The sequence below is a fragment of the Platichthys flesus genome, chromosome 13 (assembly GCF_949316205.1).
Source record: "Platichthys flesus chromosome 13, fPlaFle2.1, whole genome shotgun sequence".
NCBI lineage: Eukaryota > Metazoa > Chordata > Actinopteri > Pleuronectiformes > Pleuronectidae > Platichthys > Platichthys flesus.
Window position 1 is genome coordinate 24,668,153 of NC_084957.1, and position 15,617 is coordinate 24,683,769.

Sequence of the window (15,617 nt, forward strand, 5' to 3'; positions counted from 1 at the left end):
GTGAAGTATTTGTCCCAGCTTTTTCATCAGATCAACTTCATATGGACATGAGTTTCATCAAAACAAGATGGAGATATAAAATAAATTTCAAAACACAGTGTGATCTTGGCATGGCGTAAAAGTTTGATTACACGCCATCAAAACACAATGTTATGTATCTCAGACATACATGGTGCAATCGCCTCCAAACTAGACATGGAAGACAAGAGTCCCAGCTTGATTACATCTCCACAGAAATTATGGATAAATATCCCTGGTGGCAACAGGAAATGTCTTGTTTTTGGAACATCTTACACTTGGAAGTATTCCTGCTCATCACTGTCTGCAACCATGTCAAACTGTGTCAAAAGCGTCTCAAGACATTGATAATGACATAAGATTAGTGTGACTTTTCGTCAAACGCGACATCATCTATACACCGTCAAACACAAAATTGCTGTAACTTCAGTGTTCATGCTTCAGTCTCCTTCAAAATTGACTCATCATTACAGCGCCATCTACTGGATACAGGAAGTGACATGTTTTAAACTTTGATGAACTGCACTTGGCTGATTTACAATATACAGCTCAAATGAGCTGCATACATAAAAGAACACTCAAAAGGATTAATTAATCAAATAATTATTTGTTGTCAGTTTGCTTTAATGTCACAGTGTCACTGATGTTAGAAACCTTTAATATCTTAGATGCAAAGATGAAAGATTTATACGATACTAAAAGAGAAAAGAGTGTTTTTGACCTGAAAAGATCTATTATACCGCGTTCCACATTATTATGCAAATTACACTTTGCTAAGATTTTCCTAAATAGTAATGCACAGCCAGTCAGTATAATTTTGCTAGAGAATAATTCAAATTTTATTGAACAAACCTCCCAATGATAACAGTCATTTTTTCAAAAAATTAAAAACTCAAAATGCATTGTTCCAAATTATTATGCAGAGTTTCTGAGTTTCAAGATATTTTATAGGTTGTAAAGAACAAAAAATTGTCATTTGTTGAATTTGCAGCATTAAGAGGTCATATTTACTGAAATAAAAAAAAGTTATAATCAAAAACCCCTTAACAGGTCAAGTTACATGTTAACATAGGACCCCTTCTTTGATATCACCTTCACAATTCTTGCATCCATTGAACTTGTGAGTTTCTGCTTTAATGTCTTTGCAGGATGCCATAATAGCCTCCCTGAGCATCTGCTTGGATGTCAACTGCCTTCCACCAACATAGATATTTTTCCTGATGATGCTCCAAAAGTTCTAAATAGGGTTAAGGTCAGGGGAAGATGGGGGCCACACCATGAGTTTCTCTCCTTTTATGACCATAGAAGCGAATGCCCCAGAGGTATTCTTTGCAGCATGAGATGGTGCATTATCATGCATGAATATGATTTTGCTTCGGAAGGCACGGTTCTTCTTTTTGTACCATGGAAAGTGGTCAGTCAGAAACTCTACGTACTTTGCCTAGGTCATTTTCACAGCATCAGGGACCCTGAAGGGGCCTACCAGCTCTCTCCCCATGATTCCGGGGCAAAACATGACTCCGCCACCTCCTTGTTGATGTCTCAGCCTTGTTGGGACATGGTGGCCATTCACCAACCATCCTCTACTCCATCCATCAGGACCATCAAGGGTTGAACGGCACTCATCCGTAAACAAAACAGTTTGGAAGTTAGTCTTCATGTAGTCCTGAGCCCACTGCAACCTTTTTTGCTTGTGAGCTTGGTTTAGGGGTGGCCAAATAACAGGTTTAAGGACACTTGCAAACCTCTTGAGCATCCTACATCTTGAAGTTTGCGCGACTCCAGAGGCACCAGCGGCTTCAAACACATGTTTGCTGCTATTCAATGGCATTTAAGTGGGTGCTCTCTTAACCCTACGCATTTATTTGGCAGAAATCTTCCTTATTTTGCCTTTGTCTGAACAAACCCGCTTGTGCTGTGAATCAGTGACAAATTTCTTCACCGTCCGATGATCACACACAATTGTTTTGGAAATATCCAATGTTGTGATTCCTTGACAAAGGTATTGCACTATTTGCTGCTTTTCAGCAGCAGAGAGATTCTTTTTCTTCCCCATTTTGCCTGAAAAATGTAGCTTGCTTAATAATGTGGACTGTGTGACTAGCGCACCCTATAGGGCAGCCCCGGCACTACAATTGGCTTACATCTACAAAAGTCAATAGGGACATGTATCTTTTTATGACAAAGAAATAAGTCCCTTGGATAGATATGCTAGACCAAACAGGAAGCCCGCTATTTTGGATTTCTTTGCCATTTTGGCAATATTCCACATTTTTACTTTGAAGTATTTGTACCATGGCTTACATCAGCTCAACTTCAGATTAAGATGAGTGTATATTTTCGTCACACTGTGTGACCGTGGAGTGGCGTTTGATTACCCCACCATTAAACTGACATTGTCAGTGGTCATAGATCAAAGGAATCTTTGATAACTCGCAAAGTTGATGTTTGTCTCTTTTTCTTTTTCGCTCTCTCAGAATTGGGACATTTCCTCAAACCTTGTAAACATTGAGGCACGGTGAAGGTTCATCCTTTGCCGTGCCTCAAACGCATGCAATAATCAACATCACGTGACAGATGCAGGAAGTGAATTTTTTATTAGCTGTTCAAATAAAATGATAAACATTTGACTAAAGCCACTCCAACATTGGCAGTATGTGAACTAGTTTATCTGTGGTTCTTGAAGAAAAAGCTTATCTCCAAGTTTTTGCATGATTCTGTAACAGTGGTTGATTGTGCCCTGTTCTAACTCATTGCTTACATGATGGATTCTGTGGACAGGGCTCCTGTGGCTGACGCTAGTTCCAGCCATTACCAGGAGTTGGCCCCACCTGGCCCCCCGAAGAAAAGCCGGATGGAGACGGATCCAGAAGTCAGGCGAAAGTAGGAACCGAGACATGCACAAACAAAATATTCCACCATTACTTGAAAAGTGCACAAATAAAAGACATGCAAACACTCACCTATGCACATGTGTGAAGGTAATAAGAGCCCAAGAACTGACAGGCACTGACAGTGAGGATCATTATTATTGCCCGAGCACCGAACAGAGTGAGACAGGGTGAGGACCTATTGAAATTGTAAGGATATTTTTTTTTTCCTTTTCAGGCAAATTAATTGCCGTTTTGAGGGATTTAACATGCTCAAATTCTTAACAAAATTTGTAGAAAATTAGAAAGTGGTGAAAATGTATGTATTCTGGAGGACTTTTCAATGGCCGTGGCAAAATGGCTTAACGGTGCACCCCGGAACCCCTGGAACACGTTCACATTGACCGATCTTCACAAAAATCAATACACACGTGTATCATGACCAGAACAATGAAAAGGTCTATAGGTGCAATGGAAAAAAACAAACAGGAAGCCTGATATATTGCATTTAGTGGCCATTTTGGCTATATTCCACATTTTTACTTTGAGGTACTTGTAGGGTAGAGCGGGGTAATGTGAGACATCGGGTAATGTGAGACACCCCCTGTATCTAGGCAATGGAACACATTTGCGGTCATGTGACCATTATGTTTTCAAGCCCCTCCCATTCTCCCCTTGCCATGAAGGAGAAGTTGGTGCTGTGGTAAGTATGTTTTTTTCACAAAAATGTGTTTTTTGCATGTAAAAGTAAATTTTCTTGCTTTAACTTAATCAACTGTTGTCAAAACAAATTGATTCAGGTAGAAAAACTTATGTCATACATGTTGCTGAACTTCCAACATATAAAACCATGTGATTGATGCTAGCTGAAGATTAGCCTGAATTGTTAAGAGATGTTGTTTTTTCTAAAATGGTGGCTGTGGGGTAAAGTGAGACAAATGCAGTGGGGTAAAGTAAGACATTAAGCACAAGTTAAGTTTAGTCTTAAACATATTTTAGTGTAATATTACATTACATATGTTTTTTTTGTAATGTTATAAAAACATTGTAGAAAAGCCATCATGCTAAGAAACTACACCAGGAAGACAACCTGGGGCCAAACACCCCTCGCAGAGATGGAGAGTGCAGCCGCTGAGGTCATGCAAGGAAAGAACCCCATTTCTTCCACTGAAAGAACTGGAGTTACTCTTAATAATATCAAAAATGTAATGTCATAATTATGAGATACATTTTCAAAATGATTCCTGACTGTTAAGGGCAGAGACAAATTGTGATTTGTGAATATGTTGGATACAACCAGAATTAGATTGATCAATTGATTGGGTCATAATTATAAGATGTAAAGTCATAATTATGAGATAAAGCGAATATTATGAGATACAAAGTAGAAATTATAACATTCAGAGTGGAAATTATGTGATATAATTCATAATTGTGAGATAGAAATGCAAAACTATGAGAGAAAAAGTTACAAATTATGAGACAAAGTCTTATAAGATAAAAGGTTTATGAAATACTTTTATACAACAGTAGAAGGAGCCGCCCTTTTGCTGGTATATCCTCTTAACTTTAATATGAAAATGAACAAAAGTACATTGAGGAAAAAATAATAATATTCAATAATAGCTTCTATTGAGATTTAAGCTACCTCGGGGAACCCCCCTTCAAAAGAAGTGGAAAAGATAACCAATTTATTGATGAACTGTCAGGAAATTACTAACTACAAGTTTTGAAATCTGATTAATAATTTAATTAACAAGTTTCATATAGAGCATATAGAGTTCTTGACACTGTAGAGGTAGGCCAAATTCACACAATTTACTGACAAAAGCATGTGTGTTAAAGAGTGTGTTTCAAAATGGCAGCTGGCCACTAAAGGCTGGCGCATGCTTCTGCAACTAAGGCTGCGGCTCTTCACGCAGTTGTGTCGACGGACTAGTTTTAATTTATGGTTCTCCAAGGTTTGCGTGTGTTGCAAAAATTGGGCGAAGCAGGCAAGAAGGGGTACACAAGCACGCAAAGGGCGCGCAAGGGGCACGCAAGAGGCTCTTGCGCTTGCATGTCTCTGAAAACACAGAAGCATGCGCCGGCCTTTAGAAGGCAAAGGCCACATGGAAAATTGGGAACATGTGGCTGAGGTGTGATGTTACATATATATGTTAAGTTTGGGGAGATGTGTGTGAGGTTTTGGTGCCAAGTTGAAGACATTTTTTTAATTTCAGGCAAATACCCTGAGTCTGTGAATAGCATTATTGTAACATAAATAACAATCTTTTGTTACCAGTTCATGAAAAAGGGGGAAAAGGTCATTTTTTATGGTATGTTGGAGTCCAGTGGCTCCCGTTGCTGTTATTCTGTCGGCAAGACTTTATGTCGATGCTGCTCTTGTGCTGAAGTCCTTAGGCAGGCTCTTGCACTGCTGCATTTTGGAAGTTTTTAGCAGTCTGCTTTAGGTAGGCCTGCTTGAAGGTCAGAAGAGCATTTGTAGGGAGAATGTTTCCCTGGCTGATTGAGCAGGAGAGGTACCCCTCTCCTCCAGGAGAAATTAAGTAAGAGTGACATTTCCATTTCTCCTCGAGGAGAGTGAAGAGAGAGGTAGCTAGGGATTTATTAGCCTGGTGACCTCATGGGTCCTGGGGCACACAGTGACCAATAGTGGTTGAAAGTTATGTCCAGGGCCAGGTTTAACACCTAGGTGTGAAGATGAAGGACCATGGGAGAATGAGTTGTGTAAGCTCACCTTTATCTTAAGAACGAAGGAGACAAGTGGTCGCCGGCGTGACTACACATGTAGGCCCAACTATTGTTCAGTAATAGTAGGTCCAAACAAATTAATTATCAACGAAATGCACAAGTCTAAAGGAACAACAATGAAAGTGTTTTAAAATGCTATTTTGTAGGTGCGAAAGATTGTTCATGCCATGTGCTTGTTTCAAATGTTCTTACTGACATGGATTTATTTCAGTACTATCTAGTAAAAAGAAAGTAAAAATAATCCCAAACAAAGTGTATTGCTCTATTTGACCAGTGTAATAATACAATTTGACACTGATTAAGGTCAGATGAAATCAGGGTTGTGGGTGGAGGCTTTAAGTTGGGGGTGTTGTAGTGGAAGGTTTTTTTGTGGTTTGTTCTGCCTGGGGTTAAGAATAGCCTATAGAAATATTTTGTGTAAATTCCATTCAGGTCATTCTAAAACAACAGAATACTATAATATGAATGAAAATTATGTCAGACCCTAGACAAAACATTAACTATGTTTTGGCTGGGGTCTGATGTGGTGCTGCGGATCGGCAGCACAACATCCTCCACCCTGACTCTCAACACCGGTGACCCCCAGGGCTACATGCTCGGTCCTCTTCTGTACTCCCTGTTCGCGCATGACTGCGTGGCCACCCACAGTTCCAACACCATCGTTAAGTTAGGTGATGACACCACTGTCATAGGCCTGATCACCGGCGACGATGAGAAGGCCTACAGAGAGGAGGTCAGAGCCCTGACATCTTGGTGCCAGGACAACAACCTCCATCTCAACGTCAGCAAAACGAAGGAGCTGATCGTGGACTACAGGAACAGACGAGGAGAAGAACACGCCCCCCTCTCCATCAACGGGGCCACGGTGGAGCGAGTCAGCAGCTTCAGGTTCCTCGGGGTCCACATCACTGATGACCTGACCTGGACCCATCACACAGACTCCATCAGGAAGACGGCCAGACTGCGGCTCTTCTTCCTCCGCCGGCTGCGGAAGCTCCACATGGATTCCAGGATTCTCTGCAACTTCTACAGATGCACCATAGAGAGCATCCTGACTCGCTGCATTACCGCCTGGTATGGCAGCTGCACCACCCTGAACCGTAAGGCTTTACAGAGGGTGGTGAAGTCTGCCCAGCACATCACCAGGACAGCGCTACCATCCATAGAGGACCTCTACACCCAGCGGTGCAGGAAGAAGAGCAGCCAGATTATTAAAGACCCCTTTCACCCCAGCCATAAACATTTTTGCCTGCTGCCATCTGGCTGACGGTATCGCGGCATCTGGGCCCGCACCACCAGGCTCAGAGACAGTTTCATCCCCCAGGCCATAAGACTTTTAAACTCCTCTCCGTGACATATCTGCATATTTGCATTTTTGTTGTTTAATTTTCTCCTCAGCTGTTTATATATATTTAGATATATATACATTCTTTTCTATTTTAAATTTTGATATTCTATTTTATTCTATTTTACACTGTTTCTATCTTATTTTATTGTATAGGTTGTAATTACTTGAGCATTGTTAGAAGAGAGCCTGAGAATTTTTCACTGCCAGCGACTGCTTAATGTTATTGTTGTGCATTTGACAATAAAAATCTTGAATCTTGAATAATACAAAATATATCTATACAACAAATATGTTATATGAAGAGTGTTACACATTGGCTCTGTTGTGTCACAAGTAAGGAAGAAGTTCACAAAATTCATAAGTTGAAGTATTTATTCACAGTGAAAATCTAACTTTAGTAAACATGGTAATCAGTTATGTCAGTGGTGTCTGTAGTGTGTGGACGAGTGTATCCACATTAGATCGATCAATTAAGTAGATGGTGCCCCTTCCATGTCCATGTGGCGATGGACTGTCCTGTTCTTTTATCCCAAATATGAGAAGAGCCGGTCTCGGTTAGGTTCAAAAAGTATTTATTTAGAAGCTATGAAACGGTATGAAAAGGTACAGCACAGCAATGGGCACCCAACGCACAGCCCTGGCCCTCTAGCAGCACGGGGAAGTCAAGAGTCCCGCCGAACAGACGGCGGGTGGAATATTTATAACAGTAAGTTTAACTTGATTGATCAATAATAATCTTATTCTGCACAGGGGGGTTCACCTGCTTTCCTCAAGTGGAGGATTTGCTTTCTAATGAGGATGTTGACAGAGCTCCAGTCAAGTTGATCATAGTGGGACGTTTGACCAGCTTGATTCAAGATTTTCATTCCTACTTTCCTGACATGGAGGAGAAATCTGCACAGCTGGATTGGGTGAGAAACCCATTTCTCTTGTCCAAAGCAAACCGAAGCAGGCTACCTGTCACTTATCAGGAAAAACTCCTGGAAGTGTCATCTGACCGAAGTTTTCCACATCCACACTCACACAGTGTGTGTGAAAAGCAGGAACACCTTCACCTGGGACAGAAAGCTTTGGAGCATCTTCTACCCTTTGCCTCCAAATATTTATGTGAGGCCTCCTTCTCTGCAATGACTGTGATCAAAACAAAGCAAAGAAAACAGACCTCCTGGAGAAGAGCTCGATCACAGTAGTTGCCTCCCTGCAACCAAGACTGATAAAGATCCTACTCACTTTTCTCATTAAAATGTAATGCAAAAGCACTCACTCAGTTCAATGCAACAATGCAATCTTCAGTGTTGACAGTTTGTAAATTTAAGATCAGTATTCTTTTCGATCCTTAAGGAAGATATTTTAAGGTCATAGATATTATTTTTATTTATTTTGAGCAAATCTTTTATTTAAGGTTAATGATTTATTTTTTGTGAAAAGTCATTATAATTAAACTTATAATTAAGTTCATGAGTTCAGTTTGAGAATATATCTTTGTTATGATCTCGAAATAGGGCACTTTATGATGATATATATTTTTATGTGTGTGAGGGAAAATTCAACAGACCAGGTGTCAAATTGGGAGTTTAATACAGCGGACGGACACAGCAGACAGGCACTGAGGAGGATTTCATATCTTTTTCATATTAGGTTTTATGAAGCACCTCTTTGTATTAATTCTGGCATGTCTTCTTTTTCTCATTCTGTCTTGTGAAACGCCTCTTTGTATAAGTCCTGGCTTTTTCACCTTCGCAGCCAGTTGTTCCATCCTAAGCACCCGTGCTTGTTGTGTATCTCTGCAGAGATTACTATTATAAAGACTCAATGGCAACTCCAGTCTGATTTCATTATTTCAAATCTCAAGATGAATTTCCATCACATGTGCACAAATCTTTCTGTATTATTGAGAAAATTATTTATTTTTCAATAGTTCTTTTTATATATTTTTATTTCCAAATAGTTCGAGAGGCCACTACAAATGAGCAAAGCTATGCACATTGATGGAATTTTAATTTTGAAAGTGTCTAGTTACAAAGTTTAATAAATAAGACACTAACAGCACAGCACTGTGTATTACATATTTTTTCAAAGAAAGGAGGTACTTGACTGAAACAATATTTCAAAGGGGGTACATCACTGAGAACCACTGACTTAGAAAACCTGCACTTAGGGGCGTCAGATCTTTGTTTGTCGCAATATGCTTAGTCTGTTATTTAAGATCAGAGTGTCTTTCCCTATATCAGTCGTTCAGCCGATGTGATTCAGGTTATTCCCATTCACACTCCAGTAGTGAAAGGTTAACTTCCTGTCATGATTATGAACTCTGGACTCATATTCTCTGGACTTTGCCTACTTATTAAGTAGAGTTTTAGTTTGAATTATCGATTCTTTGTTTACCTGTGTTTCCTTGGTCCCACTCTGTTACCGACTCTGTTTAGATTTATTTCATTCTGTGTTTAGATTTGTGTTCCACTCTGTTTCCTGTTTTATTTTGAAAGTTTATGCTGTGTTTCTCTTCAATTTACTTCATGCCTTGATTTGTTTCACCTATTTGTTCTGTGCCACCTCTCTAGTTTGTCATCGGTTCGGTTTGTATTCAAGTCAAGTCCTCAGTTCTGTCTTTGTCAGTTGAATGTCTTCATGTTGCCTCACATCACCCACCTAGATCCTGCACTTTTGTGTGAGTTGTTTGGGTTTCCCTGGTTTTTGACGCGTCAGTTTAGCCCTTTTTAATCTTTTGTAGTTTTCAGTGGCATGCATCGCAGTTTTGCCTTGGGTTGGAGCCATGGCTTCATTCTGTATAGTACCAGCCTTTATTTGAGTATACAGGACTTATTTTATACAAGGGAATACAGTAGTAATATCAGAAACCTCACAAAGACTAGAATAAAAGACACAGACCCACACACACTGATATGCACACTTAATGAAAAACAGCAGATGCGCAAGAGGTAAAAAACCTTCCCAATTCGGATGACTGGTCTACTCAACATCAATATTGCTGAGGATCCAGCGGGTTTTACCTTGGACACATGGAAGGTCGGATGAACCCTAACTGTCCTGGGGAGCTTGAGCTGCACCATCACAGGGTTTACCACCTTTGTGCCGGGGAACGGACCAACGAATCTGGGAGCTAACTTGCGGGACTCAGGTGGAGAGGAAGGTCCCGGCTGGACAACCAGGCCCTTGTCAGCCACCTGCTTGTATAGGATGGAGGTGCGGAGGAGAGACGCCCGTGCTCTTCTCCAAGTAAGATGGCAGTGGCGCACCAAGGCCTGAGCAGATGGCACCGTAATCTCCTCCTCTAGTTCAGGAAACAGGGGTGGCTGATATCCATATACACACTGGAAAGGGGAAAATCCTGTGGCTGAGACAGGGAGAGAATTATGAGCATACTCAATCCAGATCAAACTTTTGCTCCAAAGGGAAGGATTTTGTGACACCACACAGCGGAGTCCTGTCTCCAGCTCCTGTTTGTAACGTTCAGTCTGGCCGTTCGACTGGGGGTGAAAACCAGAGGAGAGGCTGGCTGTGGCACCAATGAGCCTACAGAATTCTTTCCAAAACCTGGGGGCAAACTGGGGTCCCCCGGTCTGACACTATATCCTGGGAGAGTCCGTGTAAACGAAAAACATGAGACAACATAACCTCTGCAGTCTCTTTGGCAGAGGGAAGCTTAGGCAGAGGGAAAAAATTAGCCATTTTAGAAAATCTGTCCACAATAGTGAGTATGACTGTGTTACCTTCAGAAGGATGCAGTCCCGTAACAAAGTCGATAGAGATGTGCGACCAGGGTCGTAAGGGAATTGGCAAAGGGTGTTGCAAACCGTGGGGCCGCTGGCGAGAGGTCTCATTCTGGGCGCAGACGGGGCATGCAGCGACGAACTCCTGGAAATCATCCTTCAGTGTGGGTCACCAGAAACGTTGTCAGAGGAGACCTATGGAGCAGGCAACCCCTGGATTACAGCTAAAGTTGGAAGAGTGTCCCCACTGCAGGACCTGCGGACGGAGAATAGACAGAACAAAAAGACGGTTCTCCGGACAGCCTGCCGGTATTTCTGACCCCTCCAGTGCCTGTCTGACCCTATCAGTAATGCCCCATGTCACAGCTCCAATGACGCACGCTGATGGCAGGATGGTGGCATGGGTTCCGGGGGTGTCCTCTAGCTCAAATTGGCGGGACTCGATAGCCAACTCTCCCTTACTGCCAATATTACTGCAACAACACGGTCCTGTCGATTTATGCTGTGCATCATCAGGAGAATACGCCCTCTTCTCACTCTGAAGGTGGTGCAGGTTCTGGTCCAGGCTCTGGTCATCTCACGCCTAGATTACTGAAACTCCCTCCTGGCAGGTCTACCTGCTACTGCCATCCAGCCTTTGCAGCTCATCCAGAATGCAGCAGGTCGACTGGTTTTTAACCAACCTAAATTCACTCACACTACTCCTCTTCTCCGCTCCCTTCACTGGTTACCAGTGGCTGCTCGCATCCGGTTCAAAACACTAGTACTTGCATACCATGCTGTGAACGGATCCGGTCCAGTCTACATCCAGGACATGGTCAAACGTTACACCCCACCCAGTTCACTCCGCTCTGCTTCGGCTAATCGGCTCGTTGCTTCTTCACTGCGAGCTAAACACTCGTCGTCGTCATGGCTCCTAAATGGTGGAATGAGCTCCCCATTGACATCCGGACATCAGAAAGTTTACACATCTTCCGCCGAAAACTAAAGACATACCTCTTCCGACTTTACCAGGTTTTCATGGAGACTCCATGAAAACCTGGTTCCTGGGGACGTGAGGGCATGGAGAGGGGCTGCAACAGAGCTGTAGTTCCTAAAGAAACGTCTGTAGAAATTTGCAATGCCCAAGAACCTCTGCAGCTGCTTCCTGTCTGTGGGAACAGGCCAATCCATAACTCCACTGACCTTAGCAGGGTCCATCTGGATGCTGCCGGGTGCCACAATGAACCAGAGGAAGCTAACAGTTCGCTGATTCACACTTTTCAGCCTTGACAAAAAGCTGATTCTCCAGCAGCCGCTGAAGAACCCGTCGGACATGCTGCACATGCTCCTCCTCTTGACTTGGAAAAAATCAAGATGTCATCCAGGTAAATAAAAACAAACTTATTAAACATGTCCCTCATAACATCATTTACCAATGCTTGTTAAACCAAATGGCATGAACAAATACTCATAGTGGCCGCTAGGGGTGTTAAAGGCCGTTTTCCATCCGTCCCCCTCCCGAATGCGAACTAAATGCTAAGCATTTCTTAAATCCAGCTTGGAAAAAAAGGATGCCCCTTTTAATAGTTCAAAAGCAGAGGAAATAAGTGGAAGAGGGTACCTGTTTTTGACCATGACATTGTTCAGACCTCTGTAGTCGATGCAATGACGCAGGTATTTGTACTTCTTACTGCCCAAAAAAAAAACGGAACCAGTGGGAGAGGATGAGGGACGGATAATCCCAGTAGCCAGAGAGCAAAGGGATTCCGGGGAAGGGGGATAGGGATGGAGAAGAGGAAGGAGAAGCTGGAAAAAGAAGCTCCGTGTGTCATGTGTCATAAAATAGAACAATTAACGTTCTGCCGCACTAATTAGCTCTAACTATAAGCTTTATCAAAAAGGAAGGTTTTGAGCCTACTCTTAAACAAACAGATGGTGTCTGCCTCCCGAACTGAAAGTGGTAGTTTATTCCACAGCAGAGGAGCTTGATGGCTAAAAGCTCTGGCTCCTACTCTACTTTTAAAGACTTTAGGGGCGACAAGTAGGCCTAAATTCTGGGAGCGGAGTGCTCTAGTAGGTTTATAAGGTACTTACAGCTCTTTAAGGTAAAATGGCGCCATTTTAATAAGGGCCTTGAAGGTGAGGAGGAGAATTTTAAATTCTATTCTGGATTTAACTGGAAGCCAGTGTAGCAATGCTAACACAGGAGAAATGTGCTCTCTTTTCTTTGTTCTAATCAGGACACGTGCTGCGGCATTTTGGACAAGCTGTAGAGTCTTTAACGACTTACTGCTGGAGCCTGATAATAATGAATTACAGTAGTCCAGTCCCGATATAACAAAGGCGTGGACTAGTTTTTCTGCATCTTTTTATGAAAGGAAATGTCTAATTTTTTAGATATTACGCATGTGGAAAAAGGCGGTCCTGGAAATTTGTTTTAAGTGACTATTAAAGGATAAATCAGGATAGAAGATCACTCCCAAGTTCCTGACTTTTTCATTGGAAGCAAGGGCAATGTTGTCTAGCGCAGCTATATTATTAGATAATGTATCTCTAAGGTGTTGGGGGCCAAGTATTATAACCTCTGTTTTGTCTGAGTTTATAAGAGAAAATTGCGGGTCATCCAGGTTTTTATGTCCTTGAGACGTGCTCGAAGTTTAGTTAATTGATTACTTTGTTCAGGTTTTATTGACCAATTTATATTGGTCAATAAAACCTGAGTGTCATCCGCATAGCAGTGGAAATTTACCGAGTGTGTACTGGTAATGTTTCCTAGTGGAAGCATATATAATGAGAATAAAATTGGGCCGAGCACAGAGCCCTGTGGAACACCATGGTTAACTTTGGTGCGCACAGATGACAAAAATAAAAATACGGTTTAAACCTGTTAAGGGCGGTTCCATTAATGTTAATTAACTGTCTGAGTCTTTGTGATAAATTTGATGGTCAATTGTGTCGAATGCTGCACTGAGATCTCACAGAACAAAGACAGACACCAGTCCCTGATCTGAGGCTATTAAAAGGTCATTAGTGACTTTTGCCAAGGCTGTCTCTGTGCTGTGATTGGCTCTAAACCCCGACTGAAAGCCTTCATATATATTATTTTCCTGGAGAAACTCACACGGCTGATTGGCTACAACTTTTTCTAAGATTTTAGACATGAAGGGGAGATTAGATATTGGCCTGTAATTGGCTAAAACCTCTGGGTCTAGGGTGGGTTTTTTGAGTAGGGGTTTGATAAAAGGTATTTTAAAAGACTGTGGTACACAACCTGATGATAATGATAGATTGATAATGTTAAGTAACGAACTATCAATTAGGGGCAGAATTTCTTTAAGTCATTTTGTAGGAATGGGATCTAAGATACAGGTTGTTTAGATTATTTTGGTCAGCTGATCAAGGGTGATCAGAGAGAAGCTGTCTAAGTAATGGGTAGGATTCTCAGCCGTTTCTGAGATCTCTGTTGTTGGGAGGGTTTTAGTGCCAATTGAGGGCAGGAGATGGTTGATTTTATTTGTAATAGTTAGAATTTTATCATTAAAAAAGGTCATAAAGATATTGCTATTTAGGGATGGAGGAATACTGGATTCGGTGGAGGTGTGACTCTGTCTGGCTACAGTGCTGAAGAGAAACCTGGGTTGTTTTTATTCTCTTCTATTAGTTTTGTGGAGAGCCTTTTTATATTCTTTAACACTATTCTTCCAGTCTATGAGGTTTTCAACATGGTCACTGGAGAACCATTTCCTTTCTAGTTTTCTTGATAATTGTTTTAACTAATTTGTCTGGGAATTATACCACGGAGCTAATTTACTATGTTTGATATTTTTCTTTTTCAGAGGCGCTATTGAGTCTAATGTTATTCATAATGAGTCTGCAGAGCTATCGACGAGGTGGTTGATCTCAATGGAGCTCAGGTTTTTAAAGAATTTGTTGTTTATATCTACTGCTAATACAGGTTTAAATGTAATTGGAATTATTTCCTTAAATTTAGCTACAGCACTATCAGGTAGACATCTAGAAAATGAATTTTTTATTAGTGGCATATATTTAGTTATTGAAAAATCAAAGGTTATTAAATTATAGTCTGATAGAACTGGATTGCGCGGAAGTACTGTTAAATTTTCAATTCCGACACCGTTAGATAATACAAGGTCAAGTGTGTGGTTACAACAATGAGTAGGTTTGTATACATACTGGCTGAAACCAATAGAGTCTAGTATTGAAATAAATGCTACGCTAAGGCAATCTTTATTATTGTCAACATGAATATTAAAGTCACCAACAATGATAATTTTATCGGTCTTTAGGACTAAGTTTGATAAAAACTCAGGGAATTACGTTGAACATTCAGTATAAGCCGCTGGAGCACGGTAAACTACAGCAAATATGATTGGCTGTTGGTGGTTCCTGGATTGGCGTGGAATACTAAGAACCAGACATTCAAATAATTTGTAGCTGAGTTTAGGTTTAGGATTAATTGATAGACTGGAGTTAAAAATAGCAGCAACTCCACCTCCTCGCCCAATTTCTCTAGGAACCTGTGAATTAATATGACTGGGGGGAGTAGATTCATTTAGACTGACATATTCATCAGGATGCAGCCACATCTCAGTGAGGGACATAAATCTATGTTGTAATCGGAGACTATTTCAATAACTAAAAGAACCTTTTTTGACAGTGATCTAATGTTTAAAAGACCACATTTAAAAGTCTGGGTTTCCTGTGTTGTTTCAGAGGTTTTTTTAATTTGTATTTGATTTTTGTGTGGAGTTCTCGCTCTGTTATTGTTTAATTTCAATAATTTAATCGGAAGGTGAACAGACACAATCTCTATGGGGTTGTGTGACTAATCCAGAGGGAGCGCAGAGAAGACTTTAGCACTGCAGCTTTGCTTCCGTGTCCCAACTATGTGTT